Consider the following 8,817-nt stretch of genomic DNA (forward strand, 5'->3'; position numbering starts at 1 on the left):
CACTCACAAGCTCTGTTGCCATGTGTGTCCCTCCGTGCAGAAGGGACATCTTGTTCTGCACTATGTTTGACATGCTTGAGGACATCTACCATGGCATCGTTCCCTTCCGTCTCATGCCCAGAGTCAAAAATTGGAATGTTTATTTTTCTCTAAAGAATTTTATCAGATTGAGGAACTGAAAACCTTATTTACTGGAATATAATTAATGTTTCTTTCTATTACAGAGGTCCTTGTAGAAGAATAAAAGGAGAAGAAATGACACTATAGAAGAACTACTGTAACTTTTACCTTAAAAGTTAGATCCAAGAGGTTTTGTGATTACAGATGGTGGGACAAGTCAGATTTTGGGCATAAGTATGAATGATAGACACAGGAATTGAATAGCTTTAGTATGAGAAATATACGCCTAATTCTTTTTTAATTTTAGTCAGCCCAACACTAAACCAGTCATGGTTAACCACATGTGCTTTGTCACCCCTTCATTTATGTCCTTGTTTGTGGCTTTCAAAGAGATTTTTTTTTTTTTAACAATCTGGATTATATATCTTAAAAGTAACAATGTACTTTGAGTCACATAACTAGGTAGTGTGAGGTTTTATGAATGTCCTATCTATCTACTATGTTCACAAATTTGAACTTGAGGATAAATTGTATATGTTTTTCTTTTAGTGTATATTTGTTGTCACAGTAACTGCAGTTTTCCCAATAAATGGAAATTGCATTGTTTCCTTAGCATTCAGGTTATTGCACTGAAATAGCACCATGAACTCACCAACATTTCTCCCTTCCTGATGTCAAGCTAGATCTCATTTCGTTGCAGGAACAGGCACTAAAACAGGTTAGTTTAGATATATGCACATTAGAAAGCTGAAGCAAGCCTGCTTAGCCCCATTACATCCTATGACTCATGCATGTGTGGGAAAGACCTTATTTTCACAGAGATCTCTTAGATAAACAAGGCAAGTTGGCAGAAATTTGATTACACTGATGTTAGCAGTGTCCTGTTTTCTGCTGCGTTCATTTGCTTTATATTTTCTGAAAAATGCAAGCAGTCTGATAAACTCTAATGAAAATTGTTGTACCAAGGACACATGAGCTTTCATTTTCAATTACTTTTTTTTTTTTTTTTAATAGGAGCAGCCTTAAAACCAGTTTCTAAAAAAATCTTTTTCTGTTATTACAATAGAATCCACTTTTTCTCAGTTTTTTTAAAGAAGTTTGTTAGTGAAGCTGTAGCTCTTGCTATCCACAGCCATAACACACTAATTAGTTCGATACCTCCCCCCACCCAAACCTACAAGCCTCTAAATACTGTGGACTTCAGATAGAAAATGGATTTAGTTTCCAAAATATTACTTTTGCATATGTACTGGAACAAACTTTTGAACTGCATAAATCAAAAAACATTATACTCTTTGACACCATTTCCCCAAAAAGGAAAAGCAAAAAAGCAACCCTTACTGTATTAAAGAGCTCTTAAAATATACAAATCAAACTGAAAAACTTTACTGCAAATTCATCGAGGTTTTTCCTCTTGTTCTGAAACCTCACTGGTTTATATCTGAATGAGTCTGGCCACATCATAGATAATTAAGATTTTAACTGCCATTTTATCAGCTTTGAAATGAAATTCATTTGGACAACGTACAGCAATCTTTTAGATTCACACACCCCTTTGCTTGTGTCAGCGAACAGCAACTAGATGGGTTGCCCATTTAAGGGAAAAAGTACAAGCTCCAGCCTATTTCCCTGTACTTCGGATGTGTTTGTCCCACTCCTTCAGCAATGCATTCTGTAATGCCAAAAAGCATTTCTTGTCTTACAAAAGGCACGTACACATGCATACACATACGCACATTTCTGATTAAGTTTCAGCTCTCATAGAGCTGCAAAATTAAGGAACTGGATGTTGGAATTCTTAATTTTCTTCTCCGTTCTACAATAACCACATATAACAATTTCCTATTAACTGGGGGGAAAAAAAAGCAATGACATTTCATTGGCTCAGAACACTACTCACTAAACAGCCTGGGATAAATCATGTAATTTAACAGCTGTATGTTTATAGAAGACTGATTTCAAAATAAAATGCAATTGCACTTCCAGGATGCTTTTAATTGTAGGAATTTTCTCTCTGTATTTGCAAAGTGTGTAAACCATTTTGGAGGAGACCACAATCTATGTAATCTTACATATCATACTTCACTCGGGGAAAAGATTTAGAGATATAGTCCAGCCGAAGCAGAATAAGAATGATAGGGTAAAGCCACCTTGAATTAAAAAAAAAAAAAAAAAAAAAAAAGGCAGTCGCAATTTAGGAAGACTTTGTGTTTGCATTGATATTAGCACTTATTTTGCTATGATGGTAAGAATAAAAAGTAATACAGAAAGTGCAGATTATCTGCAGAAGTTGGAGGAGTAGGTGAAAAGACCCAAAATAAAAAGGAAAAATCTGATCAAGTATCCAGAAAGGCACAATTTTCACAAATACATTAGGAGTCACACAACCTTCAACATGATTAGAGACTCCCACTATCTCTCCTGAACAGGAAATAGGCACAATAGTTCCTGGGGCACCAGTACCTCAAAGAATAACTACAGGACTGTGTTATAAATGCTTAATTTTTCTAGTATCACTAACTTGGTACAAATACTAGATATTAAATGAGAAAAAGAGAGGTTAAGAAATCTTAATTCTTTATGAAATAATTGTTTCCTTGTTATCCAATATCCTCCAATAACAAGAAAAGCCTGTAGTCCCCAAATAATTCCCAGTATTCTGTATAAAATTAGGAAACAACTTTCAGTAGAAAACACTGAGAAATGAAAAGAGAAAAGATTAAAAATGAAAAGCACCAGAATAAGATGATGAAGCTGAAAAGTATAGGTATTTGTGCTTCTTGTAAAGAAACATTTAAACTTTTCTATACACAGATTATCATTATTTTATCACATATGTTATTTTATCTTTCGAGCTTTCAGTTCTTATCTTAGGTTTTATATACTAAATATTTTTTGTGAAATAGGAAATAGATGGAGTTTCTTCTCCCTTGTTTTCTTGTTTCATTTGGCTTCTTCACAAATAATATAGCTCTGTTTCTCCAAATGGCATTTTAGACATGTAGACGGACAAAATCCCTGCCCTCAAATTCAGTTTATATGTTAAAATAGTAAGGCAAACGGCAACAACAGACCTTAAGAAAGGAAGGGAAGAAACCGGAAATTAGAGAAAAAGTAAAATGTCTCTTAGGAAGAAAATTATTTGGACAGGAATATAGATGATCCATTTTGTTAAATGCTCTTGAGGGGACTGGAAATTTATCTGTTAATTACTGAAGATTAAGACCCGATCTTATTAAACTCAAAGAAAATCTCACTCTGAATTCAGTGGCATAAACCTGGCCTCTGACTCAGCACAGCTCTGAGGCACAGTCTTAATTTATGTCTGGGGGCACATCAACTGAGTTAGATGAGATTACCAAAAGCCTTAAATTAAGCACATATAGAATCTGTGCCAACAGAAAGATCCAGTAGCAGGAGGAGTTTTCCTGATACACCTGTAAAAAGCTTTTAGTGTGGCAATGGCTACATTGGTGAAATTGTGACCCAGAGGAACAAAACAGGGCATACTAGTAAAAGTAGAGATTTCCCAGTATACTTATTCTTACTCCACAAGCTGCTCCCAGGAAGCACAACTATACCTTCAGGAGTCCTACCTTGGTCAACACAGATTTGTTAGTCGATGAGTTTAGTCTTTCATGACATTAGTGTCAGGTGCTAAACTAAGAGGCACTATAGAAAACTCATATGTCAACAGGTCAATTTCAAGCTTACTAAAGCCAGTAGCATAGAGGATGGACCAGTTAACACCAGAGCCAAAGGTTAATAGTCTATCAGATCTGAGTGGGAGGAGTATGGGAAAATCAGGGCAGATGTAGTCAGGGACAGAACAGTGCTGAGCTTTGAAGATGAATTTCAAGTCTTTGAATTTGGTGTTAAAAAGAACCAGACATTCTATAAAGACATTGAAAGACTGAGGTGATGACAAAATACTCAGTTAAGATGATGACTTTAGCTGTGGCTAGATTGGCTAAAAGAGGCCATAAATTATAATATTGTTGTAATGAAGGTGAAAGAATGAGACACAGGCAGAGTCTGGAAGTGGATTCAGATTGGGAGGAATACACAGTCTTTAGCACCATGAAAGGCACCATTCATTCCACAGTTATGGGAATACAAACAAAATCAAAATAATATATAAGGGAGAAAATAAATAGGTATGCTATGTCTACTTGTCTTCCGAGAAAATCTCTACAATGGACTGTATCGCCAAAACCTAAATTACTTTTTGATTTGATACAAAATTGAGCTTGGTTTCACTGTAGTCATTAGTAGAATTGGCTATTCTTCAAATATGAAACCATCTGTTGAATAGCCACATTACATCTTCCACAGATTGGATTGGAAAATCCCAGAGCCTCTTTGTGGACACCTGTTGAGAAGAGTAATTTTAGCCTCCTCCTCCATTTTAAAGTGGAAAGGAAGACAGATGTATGTAAAACCACAACTCCACGTGTTAAGAGTTGGAAGTTGCTATCAGACTGTTCAAAAGACACTTAATTTGACAGTTATCAGGCTAATAAATTTGCTTTTTGCCTTTAAAAACGTTGCTGAAAGTAAATTGTGCAAGAAAAGTGAAATTGTAAAACCATACATTATGCTTAGCAACAACTAAAACCAAAAAGCGGTCAATAATTAGCATAGCATTTTCCCTGATTTTGTCATCCCTATATATTCAAAAGGTCAAATTCACCATTTCTCTACAGTTTATTATTTGCCAATTAACTCTGTCAAAAGAAGAAACAGTAATTTTCAGTCTAATATCAAGATGACAAAAATTGTACAAATCATATTGTCTCAGCTTTAGTTCTCACTGTACAGCTTTCTTACGAAAAAATAACTTTCTCGGAATATGCCTATATTAAAAAGTAATACCAAAGTTTCCTTTTGAGATTTAGATTTGGGATATCATAGTGCTGTAGTAATTATACAGTAATGATTATCACATTAAATCATGGCCACCAAAAAGTATTCCTATTTAGTGCTTAAGTAGTGTGACCCTAGCTATGAAATAAAATGTAAACTATATTATTTTTGCTTTTAAGAATTTTCCTTCATCCTAATACTTCATTTATCTTATTGTTTCACAGGCAGTTACATTCTCAGCCACCAAGTCAAAGTTGCTTCAGAGTATTTTAATTTCATCCAATCTGTAAGCATGTCACTGCTAAGATGTGGTATTGATGTCATTTATATAGTATGCAGGGCTGAAACTAGAATTATTTAGCTAAAGCAAGACCTTCTCATCTTCCTGAGGCAGTCCCAGAGTCCACAGACTGTCAAATGCCACTGACAGCACAGACTCAGTCAGTCCACTCCTTCTTTAGGACAAATATTTTTCATCTGAGACAGCTCTACATAAATCTGTGAGCAGGGTTTTTGCACTGGTTAAGATCATTCTTTAAATCTTTGCCTTCATAACTGAATTCATATTGCATATGAATTTATAATCAGTACGTCTTTTAAAGATTCATGCATACTAGATTTCTTTTGTTTGGAGAAGATTACTTTAAAAGATGGGGTGGGGGGGATTCATTCTTCAACTGACCAAACAGCTTTTGTCAGTTTAGACAAAGCAAATCATACTAAGCAATTCCTCCCTTAAATTACATGACCATTATGGGGCCATAGGATATGTATTTCCAACAGACAAACAAGCTTCCATTCTGCTGTCAGGGTAAAACATCTGAGAGCTGATTTCTCATTTATTTTGCTAAAAGAAAGAAATACTTTAACAACAATGGCCCAGCTCAATCACACTTGGGTACAATAAACATAAGGTCAGTCTTTAGGACGGTTGCATTATACAGCTAATCAATCGAGCAGAGATTAATATTAGTTCTATGTAAATAAGTACAAGAGGAAGAACCAAGAGCTATTGTCACAAGGATAGTACGAAAGGCACCAGGTGTGCCTGTGGGCTCAAAGTTAGTAAGGAAACAAAAAGTAGAAATGCACTGGATCACAAAGTATTCAGTTAATTCAGTTACTGAATGGCTATTTCCTCTTACTTATCACACAGGCTGCCATTGTTTTAAATAGCTGCTATACTATCACTGGTAAGGGATGATATGTATTCTATTCTTAAATGTTGGTTTGTCTTCTGTCAGCATGTAAGCAAATAGAAGCAAGATACATGTCAAAATCTATACACATTTTTTCATACTACTACTACTTGATTATGCTGATTCTAAGAACTGCAAAAGTTATTTAAGCAATGTTTTTTGTTATGAAAGTGTAAAAAAAAAAAATCTAAAACTTTTTTCCCAGTTTTCATCTGCTGATGTTTCCGAATCATGTGGAAGATTGTTCATAGAAGGAAAGACACAATAGTCACTAGAAAAGAAAATAACTTCTTTCAAAAAGAATGCATTGGAGCGGTTAGCCCAGTCTTACCTGTCAGCAACACGAACCTAGGAATATATCCTTTACACCGCAAGACTGCAGTAGCTCGTCCCACGCTACTACCACAGTAGTAGACTGATCCAGCCCAGGAGAACACAAAGACAGAAACTTTTCCCACTTTTCTAGGTCTACCAGCAGCTGAAGTAATGAAGGAAATGGGGTAGAGAACTGAAGACCGGAGCTGCTTCTCGCAGAAATCCCAGGCAGGAGAAGTAGGAGGTATACTCCGTCTGTGTCTCACCCAGACTTTTGTTTAAAAGTTTTTTCAACTGTTGCTAGGTGGTGTTAGGCTTTGGCAGTTTAGTTCTCAGATTGTATTTCCCCTCTTCTGGTCTCTTCACACAGTGTTACAGCAATGACTTTGTTGAGCTCAGCTCGCTTGTGCTATATTTAACCAGTGTTCTCAGCAAGTCAAGCCTGTCAACAGCTGAGAAGTTTGGAGCAGGCTTTGCTGAGTTCCTCAGCTGCTGAATTATCAGTGGATGTAGCACTGCGCAGCCCAGCTACTACATTCACTGAAAGATTGTGGGGAAACTGTCAAATCCTTTTAAGGGCTTCCAGTGACTTCACAGGAGTAATCACTATTTAAAGCAGCAAGTACAAGATGTGTATTTATGCATATATTTCAGACTGCTAGAGAAAGAATACTTGTGTTCACAGCAGATGAGTTCAATTATTTATACAGTGAGGATTTTCCTAGGACAAGTAGGAAGTTTATAATTTGAAAGGTATGCACTTCACTTGAGGAAAAATTACACGGGGAGAACTTTTTGCAGCATAATTTTTTACAGAGTTTAAATATATTAAGATGACAGAGAAATTAATGAAAGGCTTAGGCTGGAAAGTTTTCAGTGTGATATTTATTTCAAAGACAACCTTTTTCTCCCAGACCAAGAGCTTCCTACAGTAATTCCTACTCTGTCTCTAACTCTCACTGAAGAAGAAAAGGAAAGCCACACAAATCCCAGTTTTTTTGATATGAGTATTAGGAATGCATTACTCCAGGGCTGTATACATTCTAATGTATGCACACTTGCTTCTGGATCTAATTACTGTTCCCAATTCTAAGCCATAAGTCTCTTAATCAACAGACCAGCAGTAACATTGGGCAGCTTTCAGCCTACAAACCACCATATCAAGATTCTCCAAAGATGTTGCAGATCTCAGACTCCAGAGCAAAGTTCTACCACCTCATGGCAAAACAGCCCCTGTAAACGTCTCTGGTACAGAAAATTCCTTACCACAACAACTCTGTTCTCATCTGAGCTGTGCTTCAGAGTGAAATGCAGAATGGGCCTCCTTTGGAAAGCTTTCCTCCAGTAATGGCTTGCAATATTCATGTAGGGTTAGATGAAGAGGAAGGAAAGAAAGAAGAAAGGGATGAAAAAAGTAGAAAGATGCTAAAAAATTTACTTGTCAATATTTATACATGGAGACACCCCGACCACTCAGAGCAAAAGAAGATTTAAGCAAATCATAACACCACCCTTCAGTGATGCTGGGTCACTGTGCAAATAGTAGGATGGGTAGTGAAAAGGTATCATGCTCTTTGTGGCAATTTCAACAAGCAGGAACCTAATTGGCCATAACTCTATGAGATACCAGGGGGTGAGTACGAGTCCTTATGGGAAGCAGCTGTAGGATTAGCTGTAGCCTGGTGCTCTAACCCTGTCTCTGGAATGACTTCTGCTTGATCTGTGTTATTGTCTAAACAAGTAAGGAACAATAAAAAAATACTTTCATTCCCAAGGAGCTTATAAGGAGAAAATGAAGTAAATATTAGGTATTATGTCAAGTAACTGATATTTAGACATTGATGACACATTTACAAATGCCCCAAACACTTCCATCGTGTCAAACATATTTTATTTTGGAGACCAAGTAATAATCACTATTTTCATGTTGTCTTTTTCAGTATCTGACTTGGACAGAATAGCTAGAATGTATAAAAGTTGAAATACTTCTGTTTTACAGAAACAGCTATTTGGAAGATTATTGTAGAGACAGATAAAATACTGGCACAAAGTTTGGTGTGACATGCTTACACTTTGAACTGAAGTGAGTTACATATATGCACATTCTAAAAAGAACATCTAATTTTGTTCCCTTTTATAAAATTGATGAGTAATGTTTTGACTATTCTGGTCTTAACTTCTTCCTCAAAGTGCAATATTAATAGTACTTTATCCATTCAAGTATAATAAATCAGGCAAACAAAACAATTAACTTGGCTCATAAATCTCAGAAAAACGAATGATTCTCAGCATTTCTCTCCCATTAGTTAGCAGCACA

At 36.0% G+C, this 8,817-nt stretch overlaps 1 protein-coding gene across 4 annotated transcripts in view; it reads right to left on the reverse strand.

Moving 5' to 3' along the window:
• The window catches only part of FILIP1 (filamin A interacting protein 1), a 111,624-nt gene extending 104,682 nt beyond the window's left edge, over positions 1 to 6,942 (reverse strand). For 2 of the 4 annotated variants that reach the window (XM_074861892.1, XM_074861891.1), the window contains exon 1: positions 6,517 to 6,942. The gene's annotated coding sequence lies outside the window, so the exon portion shown is untranslated. The remainder of the gene's footprint in view (positions 1 to 6,516) is intronic. The other 2 variants (XM_074861893.1, XM_074861894.1) reach the window with 2 other exon arrangements.
• Positions 6,943 to 8,817: the final 1,875 nt, after the last annotated feature.

This window comes from Strix uralensis, chromosome 3 (assembly GCF_047716275.1).
Source record: "Strix uralensis isolate ZFMK-TIS-50842 chromosome 3, bStrUra1, whole genome shotgun sequence".
Lineage (NCBI taxonomy): Eukaryota > Metazoa > Chordata > Aves > Strigiformes > Strigidae > Strix > Strix uralensis.